Source organism: Elephas maximus, chromosome 8 (assembly GCF_024166365.1).
Source record: "Elephas maximus indicus isolate mEleMax1 chromosome 8, mEleMax1 primary haplotype, whole genome shotgun sequence".
Lineage (NCBI taxonomy): Eukaryota > Metazoa > Chordata > Mammalia > Proboscidea > Elephantidae > Elephas > Elephas maximus.
Window position 1 is genome coordinate 119585304 of NC_064826.1, and position 18893 is coordinate 119604196.

Genomic DNA, 18893 nt, shown 5'->3' on the forward strand with positions numbered 1-18893 from the left:
TGAGAGTAAGAGTGTGCAAGAGTGTGAGTGTGAATCAACCAACTTGACCTCATAGACATAAATAGAGCACTCCACTCAACAGCAGCAAAGTACACACTCTTTTCCAACTCTCATGGAATGTTCTCCAGAATAGACCACACCTTAGGCCACAAAACAAACCTCAACAAAACCCAAAACACTGAGATAATACAAAGCATCTTCTCTGATCACAATGCCATGAAAGTAGAAATTAATAACAGGAAGAGCAAGTGAAAAAAATCAATTACATGGAAACTGAATAACACCTTGCTTAAAAACCATTGCATAATAGAAGAAATCACAGATGGAATAAAAAAATTCCTAGAATCAAACAAGAAAGAAAACACATCATACCAAACCTTTGGGACACAGCAAAAGTAGTGCTCAGAGGTCAATTTATACCAATAGATGCACACATCAAAAAAGAAGAAAGGGACAAAATCAAAATATTAGCTATATGACTCAAACAAATAGAAAGAGAACAGCAAAAGAAACCCACAGCCACCAGAAGAAAGAAAATAGTAAAGATTAGAGCAGAGATAAATGAAATAGAGAATAGAAAAATAATAGAAATAATCAACAAAGTCAAAAATTGGTTCTTTGAAAAGATCAACAAAATTGGCAAACCATTGGCCAAATTGACAAAAGACACACAAGAGAGGTCACAAATAAACCAAATAAGAGATGAAATGGGGGACATTACAACAGACCCAACAGAAATAAAATGGATCATAACAATGTGCTATGAAAAAATATACTCTGACGAATTTGAAAACCTAGAGGAAATGGGCAAATTTCTAGAAACACACTGCCTATCCAAACTGACACAAAATGATGTTGAAAATCTGAACAGACCCAAAACAAGAGAAGAGACTGGAAAGGAAATTAAAAAAAAAAAAAAAAGAAAACACTTCCAGCAAAAAAAAAAAGAAGCCCTAGCCCAAATGGCCACCCTGGAGAATTCTACCAAATATTGAAAGAAGAGATTGCACCAACACTACTGAAACCATTTCAGAACATAGAAAAGGAAGGGATACTTTCAAATCCATTCTATGATGCCAGCATAACCCTGGTACCAAAACCAGGCAAAGACATCGCAAAAAAAGAAAATTACAGACCAGTATCTCTCATGAATATAGACGCAAAAATTCTCAACAAAATTCTAGCCAATAGAATTCAACATCATATAAAAATATAATACACCCCAACCAAGTGGGATTCATACCAGGTATGCAAGGATGGTTCAACATTAGAAAATCAATCAATGTAATCCACCACATAAATAAAACAAAAGAATCACATGATCATCTCAATCAATGCAGAAAAGGCATTCGATAAAGTCTAACATCTATTCCTGAAGAAGGTTTCTCAAGAAAATAGGTATAGAAGGGAAATTCCTCAGTGTAATAAAGGGCATCTATATGAAACCTAAAACCAACATCATTTTTTTAGGAGAGAGGCTGAAAACATTCCCCCTGTGAACAGGAGCAAGACAAGGATGCCCTTTATCACCACTCCTATTTAACACTGTGCTGGAAGTCCTAGCTAGAAAAATAAGACAAGAAAAAGAAATAAAGGGCATCCAAATTGGTAAGGAAGAAGTAAAATTATCCCTATTTGCAGGTGATATGATACTATACATAGAGAACCCAAAGACTCCACAAGAAAACTACTGGAACTAATAGATTCAGCAGAGTCACAAGATAAAGATAAACATACAAAAATCAGTTGGATTCCTATACATCAATAAAGAGAACCATGAAAAGGAAATCAGGAGAACAATGACATTTATAATAGCCCCTAAAAAAATAAATAGGAATGAACCCAACCAGGACATAAAAGACCTATACAAAGAAAACTACAAAACATTACTGCAAGAAATCAAATGAGACTTACATAGATGAAAAAACGTATCATGCTCGTCAATAGGTAAACTCAACATTGTGAAAATGTCGGTTCTACCCAAAGCAATCTATAAATACAATGCAATCCCAAACCAAATACCAACAGCATTCTTTAACAAGATGGAAAAACTAATCATTAACTTTATGTGGAAAAGAAAGAGGCCCCGAATGAGTAAAGCACTGCTGAAGAAAAAGAATAAAGTAGGAAGACTCAGACACCCTCACCTCAGAACCTAATTTGATATACAGCTACAGTAATCAAAACAGTCTGGTACTGGTACAATGACAGACACATTGAGCAATGGAACAGAATCGAGAACTCAGATGCAAATCCATCCACCTACAGTCACCTAACCCTACAAAAGTCCAAACTCCATTAAATGGTGAAAAGACAGTCTTTTTAACAAATGATGCTGGCAAAACTAGATGTCTACATGTAAAAAAATGAAACAGGACCCATATCTCATGCCATACACAAAAACTAATTCAAAATGGACCAAAGACCTAAATATAAAACCAAAAACTATAAAGATCATAGAAGAAAAAATAGGGTCAATGCTAGAGGTCCTAACACAGCATGAACAGAACACAAACCATATCTAACAATACACAAACACCAGAAGATAAGCTAGATAACTATCTACAAACTAAACACCTGTGCTCATCAAAAGGCTTCACCAAAAGAGTAAAAGGAGAAACTACCACCTGGGAAAATTTTTTGGCTATGGCAAATCTGACAGAGGCCTAACCCCTAAAACCTATAGGAAAATCCAACACCTCTACAAAAAAAGACAAATAATCCAATTAAATAATGGGCAAAGTATAACAACAGACACGTCGCCAAAGAAGACATTCAGGCAACTTACAGACACGTGAGGAAATACTCAAGATCACTACCCATTAGAGAAATGCAAATCAAAACTACGATGAGATACCGTCTCACCCAGACATTACTGGCACAAATCAAAAAGCAGAAAATAACAAATGTTGGAGAGGCTGCGGGGAGGTCGGGACTTTTATGCACTGCTAGTGGGAATGAAAACGGTACAACCATTTTGGAAAATGATATGGTGCTTCCTTAAAAAGCTAGAGATAGAAATACCATAAGATCCAGGAATCCTTAATAGACCATTAACTGTAAGTATAGTCTGTGAGTTCTATGTGGCCATTGCTACAGATTATTGAACCCAGCAGAGAAGTAGAGAGTGCTGTCGGGAGATTGGCTGGAATCAGAATTGATAAAAAGGTTGGAGAGTGGAGGTATGTCTGATCTCCACCTCGTAGGAATCATCTTTGATTTGATTCTGGTCATTATCCCCCATGAATTTAGACAGGTTCTGATGCTATTAAACCCAGTGCCACTGAGTCGATTCCAACTCATAGCGACCCTATAGGACAGAGTAGAACTGCCCCATAGAGTTTCCAAGGAGCACCTGGTGGATTTGAACTGCCGACCCTTTGGTTAGCAGCCATAACACTTAACCACTACGCCACCAGGGTTTCCCTGATTCTATTACTACTCTCATATTACAGATGGTTACAGCAGTGTCATTTAATAAAACTTGGTGCCATGTTGGACATGCCCCCCCCAAGTCTATACTGCCTAACCTGGTAGCCACAAGCTACTAAGCCGGTCCAAATTGAAATGTGCTTTAAGCGTGAAATACACATTGGATTTCAAAGACTTAACATGAAAAAGAATGCAAAATATCTCATTAACAATTCTTATATTGATTACATATTGAAATAGTAATATTTTGGATGTATTGGGTTTAAATGTATTACTATTTTTATTTCTCATTTTTTAATGTGGCTGCCAGAATATTTAGGATCTCTGGGTGATGCAAGAGGATTGCAATCAGCAGCTAACCTAAAGGCTGGCATTTCAAACTCACGCAGCAGCACCACAGAAGAAAGGCCTGGCAACCTCCTCCCATTAAAATTACAACCAAGAAAACCCTACAGAGCAGTTCTGCTCTCTAACACATGGGGTTGCCATGAGTCAAAATTGACTTGTCAGCAATGAGTTTGGTTTTAGAAAACAAATATTTAACATTAAGTCTATGGCTCACATTGTATTTCTTTTGGGCAGTACTGGCCAAGAGAGCACGTACTCTGGAGGATCGTGATATTGAACAAGTGATCTGTAGCTCATTCATGAAATGGGTGTAAATATGTTTATTTTAAAAGGTGGGACCAAACAAGATGGTGTGCAGGATCCCTTTGAAAGTGACAATAGACAACACAAATCTTTGTTGAATTGTGATTAGTACGCCAGAGATATGTGTTATGGATTGAATTGTGTCCCCCCAAAATATGTGTTGGAATCCTAACTCCTGTAACTGTGGATGTAATCTTCTTTGGAAATAGGGCTTTCTTTGTTATGATAATGAGGCAGTCTCAGTGTAGAATGTCTCCCACATCTAATCATTTCTGAGTTATAAAAAGAGCAGATTAAGCTCAAGCTTTTTCTCCCAGTTTGTGGTAATGTGCATGCTGAGATATCTGAAAATCTTATTGGCATATTAAAAAAAGACAATAGTTTGGGCACCAGCATACCTGAATTTGTGTTCTGGTTTTGTCCCTCACTAGCTGGGTTTTTTTAGGTGGGTAGTCTTGAACTGGGTAATCTTGAACAGCCGTTTGTTTTCTGAATCTCATTTTCCTTCTTTGTAGAGCAATGTAATCATTCTTCCCACCTCCTGGGGCTACTTTGACAATTAGATGAGCTCATGGATGTGTTGGTAACGGGGAAGCGTTCCATAAGTAAAAGCACAAAGGCACGTTGGACTGGATCTTGGTGCCCTTGAAGCCATCTATACTCCCAAGCACATATACATCCACTCATCTGTGCATATACACACTCTAAATCATACACCCATGTATGTGTTGCCACACTCACACAAAGCACACTTACACACACACTCTAGACTAAGACTGAGCATTAAAAGGAGTCTTTTGTAATGACATTCAGTAAAGAAAATATTGCATTAAAATGTTAAGTGAAAAGGGCAGACTTTCAAATTGTATAAAAGTATGATCAAAATTATGTAAAAATATACAAAGAAAATATAGTCTAAGAAAGAATTTTCAATAAGAAACAAAAGAAGAAAATTTAAATAGACAATGTCCAATATTCTTTCCATCTCAGTAATTCCTTAAACATCAACACACCTCTCATTTTTCAAAATCAAATCAAGCTGATGAACCTTCTCTGAAAGCTTGCTACTTGCCCAACTTAATAATAGGTGCCACGAGGCCCATTTAGATGTACAAGACACAGTCTGAGCATGCATGGAACTTGCCAAAGATGTATAAAACAAAAATACACAATTTCATATATTTAATTGGTTCCGTTAAGGAAAGTATAGGAGGTAGCTCAGTGTCATGGAACCTCCAACCCACCTCTAGCTTGAGAGTCGTGAGATTGGGAGTTCCAGCCCCAGTGGGCTGCCTACTGGCGAGTACCCTGGGAAAATCACCTAGCTGCCTACACATGACTCCCTTCATCTGTCCACTTGCCTTGACCATGTGCCCCATCTCCTCTAGGGTTAGTGTTAGGTGTCCAGACCTCTACCGTGTTCAGCTGAGGTGTCAGCCACATTCACAAGAATCTCACTGGTCTTCTCCCTGTTTACTCTCTTAACAAATTCATCAAGTGAAAACCATATGAAAGGAAAGGACAGTAAATAAGGCAAGACTGCTGATTACAAAGACAAGCGTGCATATTAAATTGAAAGCAAACTGATAAAAATTTCTTACATTTAGTGGGTATGGTGGTTAAGATTGTGTGTCAACTTGGCTGGGCCATAATTCTCAGTGTTTTGGCAGTTGTATAATGTCGTGATCACTTTCCTGTTGAAATTTGATATGTGATCACCCCCATAGCGGAATCTGCTGAGTGGTACCTGAGGAAGTGGGGCCTGTGGTGGCTCACAGCACCCTCAGCCTTTATCTCTCCGCCTTCCGCCACCTACTTCCTTCCTGTTCACCTTGCAAAGGTTGTTGGCTTCTTCTGGAACCAGCAGCTGTCGCTTGTCTGACCTCTGGTTCTTGGCACTTGAGCTAGCAGCTTACCTGTCCATCTTGGGATTCACCGATCCTCATGGCCTGCGAGCAGGAGTCCTGCTCCCCAACCTGCCTATCTCGGGTTCAGCAGCCCCTGCTGCTAAGTGACTCAGGAGAAACCTTGCAGTCTTTCCTGCTGAACTTGGGGATTCATTGACATCACAACCTGTGAGCAGGATCTCTGCTTTCCAACCTGCTCATTTTGGGTTCACCAGCTTCTGTGGCTCCACGCATTGGGAAAGGACTCTATCCTGATCCAAGGACTTGGGGCATTCCAACCCCTACAATCACGTGAGCTGTTTCCTTAATATAAATCTCTCTATATATATTTATATGCATCATTGGCTTTGCATCTCTAGAGAACCCAGCTTGAGACCAAACAAAAACCAAACCCATTGCCATTGAGTTGATTCCAACTCATAGAGACCCTATAGGATAGAGTAGAACTGCCCCATCAAGTTTCCAAGGAGCACCTGGTGGATTTGAAATGACAACCTTCTGGTTAGGAGCTGTAGCACTTAACCACTATGTCACCATGGTTTCCCAGCCTAAGACAGTGGGGCTTAAAATTTTTGTGATAGTTAATGGAATGACCATCCTGGTAAGTTGAAGGCCTAGTCTTTGATGCTCAAACCTCATAAAAATTCATTTTCATGCTCAATTGACATTGGGAAAACACAGGGATCTTTTTACGGGACGCACTTTATATAAATCCACGGCTCTGTCACCTGGCCTGTTGTGAGACTCCACAACAGGCCAGCACACTGTGGCATCCCTGCATCCTGCAGAAATGGTACAAAATGATACCTGACAATGATCTCTTTAACATGTCTTACCTAAGAATGAAAGGGCTTTGCTTTTTTCATCTTATTTCCAATTTATTTCTATTTCCTTTATGCTTTCTTTTGTTCAAGAGACAGCATTGTATGCCTACTAGAAAGATACAAACACTGACATTATGTAGCACTGGTCTCAGACCCCAGGGAAGGTTTTTAAGTTCTCTGAGCTTCAGTTGCATGACTTATTTAAAAAGTGGCAAGGGATGATGATGTGTCCTTCATTGAAGTTTTGTAAGAATTATATGTAAAGTACCATGTTTGTGCATCTCTGTATAAGTTCCCCCCCCATTCTCCTTTTCTTATTTTTAAATAATTTTTAAACAAGGAGACGGTTACTCTTACCTTCCTTTTACACCACACCAGACAAACAGGGGGTGGAGGATCAGTTAGGAGCAAGTGGAGAAATGGGATAATAAAGATTGGAGGGGTAACACACAGAGACAATGGCTGGTAGGTATCTGCTCTAGAAAGTCCCTCTGGCTGAGGGAGAAGGTCCTGGAGGTGAGAGGGGAGGCTGTTAAGGAGCTGTTAAAGATATGCTGGTTTAAAGAGGACAGTCGTTTGGGAATGGGGGAAGGTTGAGGCTTGAGGTGGAACCAGCATGGCCTCATGACTGAGGAGATGGGAAGGGAGGAGGCAGGGACTGGATGGGCCCCAACTTTCTAGCTTCATGAAGAAGCGTGGAAGGATGCAAGGATGGAGAAGATGAAGATGGCGGAATACTGAGCCACCCAAACCAGCCATCTGGCTGAAGAAACAGGCAGCAGAGCGTCTCCAAAGTCATAGAGAGGAAGGCTGCTGGCTGAATTAGGGGAGACTGGAGGGGAAGGAGAAAGGTAGGTGAAAGTGAAGATTCACATGCGTTCAGGGGCTTCAAAGCAAACGGGTGCCATGGGAAGGTAATCAGCATTTGCTCCCTTCTAGGGGATGTCCTGGTTCTGTCACCACCTGCAGATATGCAGAGCTGAGTGGCACCTAAAGGTTGGTAGCCCAGAATCTATCTTGATACCTGGCCACTATCGGAATAGCCACACCACACAGAGTGAACAGAACAGCCTCCCCCTGCTCATGCCATGATGACGGTGCCCATTCCACTGCCAGAGGATTGAATGTTACTCTTTATGTAGAACAAGTAATCCTGTCTGCATTTTTAACCTGTAGCAAACAAGTCAAATTCCCCCTCACATGATGAAAGGCAGCCCTTTGAAGACAGAGGTCGTGTCCCACTTGGGTTTATTCCAGGTGCTTCTGCCCAGAGGTGATGCTGACAATGGTCAGAGCCCAGTATAGACTTCAAATTCTGACAGTGAGGAGCAGAGCTGGAGGGCAACCTCCCACACTTAAGATCAACCTACTGTGTATTCACCTCCTCCCTCCCCATGTAAGCTCCCTGAAAGGCCAAGGTCTTTGCATCATGTAGTTAAAGACATGTCCCAGGCTCTCAGAACAGAGGCTGGCACAGGGCAGGTGAGTTGGTATTGACTAAGGAGGGAGGGAAGGAAATAGCAATATTCCTGCATGCAGGGCTTCTGGGAATGGCAGGGCAGACTTCTCCGTGGCTGCAAATATGCGTGTTGGGGAGAAGTACCATGTATTTGGAGGAGAAAATTCCTATACAGATAAGTATCCTTTCTAAACTATTACAGACATTTAGTGTAATCACATCAAAATCTCAGTGGGGTTTATTTGAACTAAAAAATGATTCTAAAATTTATCTGAAAGAATAAATGATGAGATTGCTATGAAACTTTAAAAAATGAAGAGTAATGAGGTAGCTTCTCCTTTATGATAATTTTAAATAATTAGAAAAAAGAGAGAGAGAGAAATGTTATTTCTAAAAAGAAAAAAAAAATCAACACCTAAAAATCCTCAATTACCTCCAGCAGAGTGCTCCTCCCCTGCTGGCCCTGCTAATCACCCTGGCTTATGACACAGCAACCAGCTGCATATCCTCAAGAGCTGCCTGTCACACCACCAGCTTAAATTCCACCCACACGCTTTTCATCACTAGTTGTCTTGGTCACCTAGTGCTGCTATAACAGAAATACCACAAGTGGGTGACTTTGACAAAGAGAAATTTATTCTCTCACAGTTTAGGAGGCTAGAAGTCTGAATGCAGGGTGTCAGCTCCAGGGGAAGACTTTCTGTTGGCTCTGCAGGAAGGTCCTAGTCATCAATCTTCCTTGGTCGAGGAGCTTACCAGCACAGGGACCCCGGGTCCAAAGACACGCTGTTCTCCTGGCTCTTGTTTCTTGGTGGTATAAGGTCCCTATGTCTCTCTGCTCCCTTCTCTCTTTTATATCTCAAAAGAGATTGCTCAAGACACAATCCGATCTTGTAGATTGAGTCCTGCCTCATTAACATAACTGCCGTTAATGCCATCTCATCAACATCATAGAGATAAGATTTGCACACATAGCAAAATCACATCAGATGACAAAATGCTGGACAATCACACAATACTGGGAATCATGGCATAGCCAAGTTGACAGATATTTTGGGGGGGACACAATTCAATCCATGACACTGGCCCTAGGCCCCTTCACTAGCCCTCGGGTACTCTGGCCAGAAGGCACTGAATTTGACCCAGGAATCATGTGGCCTCTGGCTTACCCTGGAGTTATATTTCCTAAGAGAAGCTGCAGTAGATGAAGGAAGCTAGAAGCTCTCTCTCCAGAAGAAATACTGAAAACAGAGAAATTTTTTAAAGTTATGAATTAACTACAGAGATTATTTCAAAAATTAATCCCCTCTTGCATAAACTACTGCAACATTGTGGACAATGTACCCAGGTGTCCAAGTATTATTACAGGAAATGCTAGTAGAGGGCTGGCAGTTAGGGGTCAGCAGGTTTCACTAAGGAGGCTGAGAACTGATCCAATGGGAGACTGAAGACTCACCCAGGAACATGTGCTGTAGACTGTCAGACAAGCACACGGAAATGGCCATCGCTACCAGGTGTCATTAGGACAAGCATAAAATATTCCTGAAGGCAAAGCCTGCCTCAGAAAAACCGCTGACCAATACACATTCCTTAGCCCTGCACTTGATTATTCCAGTTTTGGTTTCTCTGTAGTAAAATGTATATAATGTAATGAAACACTTGCCATTTGTCTTGGGCTGGGTTCCTCTAGAGATAGAGAAAGAAAATCAGTGAAGTGTATTATATATGCATATACATAGAGAGAGTGAGATTTATATCAAGGAAATGGCTAACATGGTTGTGGAGGCTGGAAAGTCCCAAATCCATGCATCAGGCATCAGGCTGAAGGCTTCTCCTGACTCACATGGTTGCAGGACTGACAAACCCAAAATCAGCAGGTCAGGCAGCAAACTGCTGGCTCATGTTCCAAGAACTGGAAGTCAGAGGATGACAAGTCAGATGCAGGATCCAGAGCACGAGAGATTTGCCAGAACATCTGCACTGGATGTAGGCCATGCCCCCAAGGAAACTCCCTTTTCAACTGATTGGCTGCTCACATCAGATCACAAAATGGGGGATGATTACATCATTGTATAACTGCCAAATCACATCATTACGTAACTGCCAAATTACTGAGAATCATGGCCCAGCCAAGTTAACATACCACTTTAACCATCGTACAATTTTAGCCAATTTTATATGTACAATTCAGTAACATTAATTATATTCATCATGTTGTGCAGCCATCATCAATACCCATTTTCAACAGAAACCCAATACCCCTTAAGCAATAATTCCCCCATTTTCCTCCTCTCTCGTCCCCTGGTAAAAACTAAAAAACCTTTGTCTCTATACATTTGCCTATTCTAAATGTTTCATATAAGTGGAGTCATACAGTATTTGTCCTTTTGTGACTGACTTATCTCACTTAACATAATGTTTTCAAGGTTTATGCATGTTGTAGAATATGTCAGGTCTTTGTGTCTATTTATGGCTAAATAATATTCCATTGTATGGATAGACCACATTTTATTTATCCCTTTCCCCATGATTCTGAATGCAAACTCACCTGGTTATTCACATGCCCTGGTGTCTGTGCCTTTTTTTAAGTGGGAAGTTCTGTCCTTACCTACAAAATGGAGAGGGAATGGCCTAACTCTCAGGTTATGAAAAATCCTTCCTGGGTTTAGTTGTTCTGGACATACGTGGTTTGGAAACAAGGCTCTGTTTATCCCCACCCATCCTGCTGATCATGACCTTCTTTCCATGATGTGAACAGAGCTTTAGCAAATGCTTTACTGAGTAATAATTCCCATTTCTCTTCTAAGGTGGGGTTGGAAAATGTTAGCATTTATTGTGTGCCACTGTGCCAGACATTGTGCTAGTCACTTTTTCATTGTTACAGAAATTTTAAGTGAGATTTATGTACAAATTTTGAACAGTGTGGGAAGCTCGGGCTGCCTTGCAAGGTTGTGCTGGAGGGTAGCATAGGGTAGTGGCTGAGATTTTAGAATTTAAACAGCCCAGAGTTTTGATTCTGTCACCAGTTACAAAGCTATCTAAGATGCACATTTCTCCTTTCCTCTGTAAGATGGAGATAATAACAGTGCCTACCCTCTTTGAGCTGTTGCGGGAATTAAATGGCATAATTTGTGAAGGGGTAAGGTTGCTGTGCGGGCCAAGTAAGGTGGTACAGGTAAGGCCAGCATGAGGCCAATGGAGAGCATCAATAATGGTACACATGTCACCACATCACCTTTTTTTGTTAAGAACATCTATCACGATATATGTTTACTTTGTGCATTGATGCAAGGGACTTACATTTCTATTTGGAATATTTTTCAACTCATCAGGGAGCTGAGGTCACAAGGCAACCAGATGATCTAAATTCCAAAGGTGGTAATCCTCTTCAAGAGGAGAATGCAACACGTGAACTATTTCTCCTTTGGCATAGCATGGAAGAAAGGGGTGTGTCAGTTATCTAGTGCTGCTATAACAGAAATACCACAAGTGGATGGCTTTAACAAAGAGAAATTTATTCTTTCATAGTCTGGGAGGCTAGAAGTCCAAATTCAGAGCACCACTGCTAAGGGAAGTCTTTCTCTTTCTGCGGGTTCCAGAGGAAAGTCCTTGTCATCAATCACCCCTTGGTCTAGGAGCTTCTCTGTGCAGGAACCTCAGATCCAAAGGATGCATTCTGCTCCTGGCACTGCTTTCTTGGTGGTATGAGGTCCTCATGTCTCTCTGCTCATGTGTCTCTTTTGTATCTCAAAAGAGATTGCTCAAGACACAATCCAATCTTGTAGATTGAGTCCTGCCTCATTAACATAACTGCTGCTAATCCGGTCTCATCAACACCATAAGAGATAGGATTTAACACATAGGAAAATCACATCAGATGACAAAATGGTGAATTGTCACACAATATTGGGAATTGCAGCCTAGCCAAATTGATACACATGTTTTTGGGGAACACAATTCAATCTGTAACAGGGTGGCTGCCATAAAAATAGACAAGAAGAAAACAATCGAGGTTTTAATGAGTTCTTAAAGGCTGCACATAGAACAGCATATTTAGAGCCCCTGGGAGGCTCGGACACAAGGGCATCCACACACACTTGCCATTCAATCCAATGGTCTCCATGGCCCTTATGAGATAAATGGAGGGGAAAGCAATACATCCCAGAGAGCCACCTCTGTGACACAGGTGTGCAGGCTCTACTTGGGCTTATAGGTAGAATAGGAGACCTGGAAAAATCCATATATGCTCCAGGCCCTGCGTGAGTGCAAGATGGTGACTGGTTGCCACTGGGGCTGCTCTGGATCCTTCTCTGATACCAGGAAACATTTGGCTGCCACTCCAGAAGTAGGAAATGCTCCTGCAACCCTGAGCCTGCACTAGCAGGCATAAGTTGGCTGCCCTGGACACTGAACTGACACTGGGCAAAAATCGTCTATCACTGGAGTAGAGCCAGGAAAACCATGCATGCCTAGGATCCTACTCTAATACAGACAGCATTTTACTACCATTGGGGAGGAGGCAAGAGCGCTGCCTTCACATTAGACCCTGCACTGAGCAGTAGGCAAAGTTATTTACCGTTATAAATATTGAGAAAGCCCAACCCCAGAGGCTCAAGATTCCAGAAACCCTAATGCTGCCTCCATCATGAGTTCTGCACTGAGTCAAACAGCAGTGTACCACTGTTGGTGGGGGGGGGGGCGGCAGGGGGAAGCACAGAGTAAGACTACCCCCTTGGTGCACCTGTGCAGGGACTGCAGAAGCTGAAAGTGGAGCAGGAACACTGAAAAACTCTTAGACGTTCTAGTATTCACACTCTGCATAGATTAGTGTCAGTCTGCCTCTGCGGGAATTCGAAGCCTGTGGTGTGCTGAAGATAACTTTAGAAACAACAAAAACCCAAATCCAGCTGAACTAGATTCATTTAATTCCCCATATCAGCATCATGACAGAATAGGCATGCCCATTTCCAAAATAAATATAATTTACCTCAGTTTCTGCTGTTCTTTTACACACAATAAAAATTTGCAAGACACAAAATCAAGAAAATAAAAGACCCATTGTAAAGAGAAAATTAGTGAAGTGATCCAGACACAGACATGGGTCTGATGCTGGAAATATCAGACAGAGACTATAAAAAAAACTAATTATTATGTTAATAGATCTACTGAAAAAAGTGAGCAACATGCGTCAATAGGTGAATTTTATCTGAGTGATAGAAACAATAAAAAATAACCAAATAGAAATTGTAGAAATAAAAACTAGAATATTGGGGATGTCATGGATTGAATTATGTCCCCCCAAAAATGTATGCATTGATTTCGCTGGGCCATAATTCCTGTTATTGTGTGATTGTCCACCATTTTTGTCATCTGTTGTGATTTTCCTACGTGTTGTAAATCCTATGACTATTGTGTAATGCCATGGATTAGTGACAGTTATATTGATGAGATCTACAGGATTAGATATGGTCTTGAGCCAATCTCTTTTGAGATGTAAAAGAGAGAACGAAGCAGAGAGATGGTGACCTCATACCACCAAGAAAGCAGTGCCAGGAGCAGAGCACGTCCTTTGGACCTGAGGTTCCTGTGCTGACATGCTCCCAGACCAGGGGAGGACTGATGGAAGGGACCTTCCTCCAGAACCAACAGAGATGGGGGACTTCCCCTGGAGCCAGAGCCCTGAATTCAGGCTTCTGGCCAATTGAACTACGAGAGAATAGACTTCTCTTTGTTGAAGCCAACCATTTGTGGTATTTCTGTTGTGGCAGCACTAGATGACAAAGACCGGGGATAAAGAATTCTGTCAAGGAGCTTATTAGCATACTAGAAACAACATAGAAAAGAATCAGTAAACTTGAAAATAGGTAAATAGAGATTATCTAAATAAACACACACAAAAAAAAAGAGTGCACAAGACAAAACAGAATATCCAAGATCTGTGGTACGCAATCAAATGATCTAAATTAACATGTGATTAATTGGAGTCACAGAAGAAGATAGAAAAGGAATGGGACAGAAGAAATGTTTAGAGATAATGACAGAATTTTCCAAACTTAATGAAAGATAACAAACCAGAGATAAGAATCTCAAAGAATCTTAAGCAGGAAAACATGCATAGGCACATCATAGTCAAACTGCTTAAACCAAATACAAATAGAAAATATCAAAGGCAGTTAGAAAAGAAACACAACATACAAGGGAACAACAATAAGAATGACAGCTCTCACAGAAAATACAATAAAATATTACTTAAAAAAGAGAATGACAGCTGACTTCTCATTAGAAACAATTGGTGCCAAAAGATAATGAGAAGACGTGTTTAAAATGCTAAACCTAAAATTTGTCCACCTAAAATTCTGTATCCAGTGAAAATCTGTAAAAATTCATCACCAGCGAAGCTACGTTACTAGAAATGCTAAAAAGAAGTCCTGAATACCTAAGGAAATGCTGTTAGATAGAAAACTGGTTCTAAAGGAGAAAATTAAGGACATCTGAAAGAACGAATAGGATAGTAAATATAATGGGCCTTTAAAACATATTTGTTTCATTATTACTCCTTAAAGCCTTTTGGCTATTTAAAAGAAAAATAATAACAAAAGATCCTAAGTTTTACAGTAAATGTAGAATGAAAATATATGGAAACAAGCATACAAAGAAGAGGTAATTAGGAATATGTTATCGTTAGGAATATATTATCATTAGGAACATATTGTCATAAAGTTCTTGTTTTTGAAGTAACAAAATATTTTTGGAACATGGATAGTGATAAGGTAAAGATATTGTAGTATCTAAAGTAACCACTAAAAATAACAGAAAAAATGCATAAGTAAAATATCATTAGAGAATATCAGATGTAATATCATAAATATTTTATTCATTTCCCACCACTATAAAAAAGTGACTGTGTCCTGTGAAATAACATTTTTAGGTCCATGACTTCCACATAATAGAAAGCTGGAATGTTCAACCTAGTTTTATAAGTTTAAATTTAAAATAAAGCAAGCCCAGAATCACATTGCTTTGGTCCAGAGCCTTTGGAATACAGAGTTGCTGTTCCAGTGGGCCTGGAAAGCAAAGCTGAAGCCAGGTCCAAGGGGCCTCCACTCAGAATCCAGAGAGTGTGGTCAATACCCAGAGTCTGTAGGGCAGGGCCATGTGTAAACGGTCTTAGAGAACAGAGGATTATTTTCACATCCTTAAGTGCTAATATAATGTGTTCTGCTGACTTGCCTGGTGCCTATTATGCCTTCTTTCCCACCAATTTCTTCTGTTTGTAATGGAAATGTCTACCTTGTGGCTGTTGCACCATTGTACTTTAGAAGCAGATAACTTATATTGTAGATTTCACAGATGAAGAGAAATTTTTGGATTTTGGACTTGGAGTTGAATTAAGACTTTTGCTATGATACGTAGCGAATGTATTTTATATGTGGCAAAGACATGAATTTTGGGAGGCCAAAGGGTAGAATGTCATGGATTGAATTGTGTCCCGCAAAAATATGCGTATCAATTTGGCTAGGCCATGATTTCCAGTATTGTGTGACTGTATACTATTTTGTCATCTGATGTGATTTTCCTATGTATTGTAAATCCTATCTCTGTGATGTTGATGAGATGAGATTAGCGGCAGTTGTGTTAATGAGGCAGGTTCTCAATCTACAAAATTGGATTGTGTCTTGAGCAACCTCTTTTGAGATATAAAAGAGAGAATCAAGCAGAGACACACCGGGACCTCTTACCACCAAGAAAGCAGTGCTAAGAGCAGAGTGTGTCCTTTGGACCCGAAGTCCCCGAGTGGAGAAGCTCCTAGGCCAGGGTAAGATTCCAAAATACCAACAGAGAGAAAGCCTTCCCCTGGAGCTGGCACCCTGAGTTTGGACTTCTAGCCTCCTAAACTGTGAGAAAATAAATTTCTGTTCGTTAAAGCCATCCACTTGTGATATTTCTGTTAGAGAAACGCTAGATAACTAAGACAGTGGAAAAGTAAAGGCCGGATTTATGTGATCTTTAGAACTGGATCTATAAGGTTCTAAAGAATCAAGCAGTTTTTTTTACTGTGAGAATTAATTTCAGAGGTGAGCCATCTCAGCCCTGTAAGTTATCCATCATATGATTAACAGTTGAGTTTAGAGTGGTTGTAGCTCCACTTTTTAAAAGAACAGATGCTAATGGAAGAGTCTCAAATAGTTGCCCACATGGTTGGGAGACAGAAAATAACTTAATTTGCTAACAGACTTTCTGGAGCCAAATCTCTCTCCTGGGACCCAAACACATGGGAACATTCAACTACCTGAAGAATGTCTCCACCTAGAAGGGCAACAGGTACCCAAAAGTTAATACTTACAAAGCAAAACTTCTTCTCCCCAGACTTCTCTGTGTTCTCTCTCTTGTGAAGACATTTTCTTTTTCCCAGTTACTCAAGCAATAAACTGGGAGACTCCTGCTCTCACCCCAAAAGCCAAGTCCTATAGACCAGTATTTCTCAAACTTTTTGACCATGACTCACAGTAAGAAATTCATTTTACATCATGACCCAGAAAACCCATGTGGGTATAGACAGAGACAGAGAGATAGATAACTTGAGACAGAAACTCATTAATTTTATTACCTGTGAAGCACTCTGATCCCCTCCTCCTTCTTTCTCCTTCCCTCCCTCTTTTGTTCCCTCCCTTTCTTCCTCCCTCCCTTCCTCCTTTTTTCCTTCCCCTCCTTCCCTCCCTCTGTTACCAAAGCCAGAAAGGTGGGTTCTTGTCTGGCATGCTCAGACTCACTGGTCTTTGAGAAAAAGAAGAAAGTGACTGTACTGTGATACTCAGAGCAAGGAGCTGGGAGGAAGTTTCTTATATCTGCCTCCCTGAACCAAGGGGAAGCAGGGCTTATATGTGATTTGGGCAACAAGATGGCAGCCATGTAGGTGTACTGAGGTGGGGAAAATTCTAGAAGGTGGCCAGGAAACAGGAGGTGACATGGTTCTTGTCAAACCTCTAGCTTTGTAATAGGGTCCAGGTGCTGATTTTCCTTCTGATTGATTATTCCTGTTGCTGCATCCTCTGTTGAGGTCAATTAGTGGTCACAGCTGGCCCTTCTGTGCATTCAGGGCGGGACAAATCTGGCTTGGGCTAGTTTAAGGACTAATAGAAATTTACTGGAATTTGTAAAGTCAGGTTACACCTCCCTCCCTCCCTTCCTCCCTCTTTCTTCCTACCATTCTTCTTCCCTTCCCTCCTTCCTCCCCACCTACTTCCTCCTTCCTTCCTTCCTTTGCAATACCCCTGGGAGTTAGCAAGGTCAGGATTATTATACCCATTTTTATACATAAGGAAACTGAGGTTTAAAGAGATTCGATGACTTGTCACAGTTATACAGTCAGGTAGCAGCAGAGTCATGTGGCCCAGGCCCTTATATTTCACTGCTAGCCTGCTGCTGGGTGGCCCTGCTCTGGTTCCTTCCCTGAGGGTCTCTATGTTCTCATCCATATTTAATATTCTGCTTTAATAATCATAGGCTTTAAACTAGCCACATCTTTTTGTGTTAATCTGCACTTATCTCTTCACCCCTGGTAACAGTTTCTACTTCTAAGAAGGACCCATCAACCATTAAATTTATCAAAGGTTAAAATTGAAGCAGCTATATCTTCTTGGAGTATTTGAGGTGAGTGAGCTTCTGATACCAGGGTGCCTTTCCCACTGGGAAGGGCCCACTGCTTCCATTTTAAGCAAAATTTTCCGAGAACCTATCTAGGGTGAGGGGGGAAGGGGACCTCTGTCCTTGACCTCGTCTGTGACACTTGGGCCAAGACTTCTTCATCTTCCAAAGAATGAATTGGACTCCCTGCACCCCCATCAACCCTGACAGCTCCTGTGCCACCACTGAGGTGGCCCCACAGGACGACCTCCTACCTTCCTGCTGGAGGCTGCCATCCCCTGTGCTTCCATGAGCCTTGGTCCTTGCAGACCTCTCCCTCTGCACCTTGTCCTGCATGATGTGAGTGTTGAGCCAACTTCCCAACAACCCCATGTGGTATTAGTTCCCCTTTTTCACAGGTGAGGCTCCAACGGTCACCAAGTAGACAGGAGACACACTGATTAGAATGAATCAAAGTCTTCACTGGGGCTGCTAGTCTGAGGGATGATCTACAAGCAGCATTTCCTCCACTCATGTTTTCAGGTTTAGACAACCTTCTTTTCAACAAACATTGCCCCTTTACAAAAATGTGTTTTACTGACAGGCATCTCATTCAAGCTGCTTTCAAACAAGTAATATGCCACTGTGACTGTGTTTGGAAACATAAATTGATTCAAATATTCAAATAATCATGTATATCAAGCTATGAGTCATTATTTTAATAACAGTAGCTAGAAATGGTCATTTCTATGTGTGGGTATGTGTGTGGCGGGGGAAACTCTTGAATTTTCATAGCTCCATAATTTAAAATGCAGTGGCCTAGTTTACAGGTTTCAGTCTTTCTTAGTAAAACAAGGCCAGTGATACCCGTTTGAGGAGTATCTGACACATCTGTGGCCACAGAGCATATCTCATTCTAGGGATGAGAAAACCAGGACAGAGGACCCTTGTTCCCTCAGCTGCCAATGGCTGAAGCCAGGACTCAGACACAGCTTG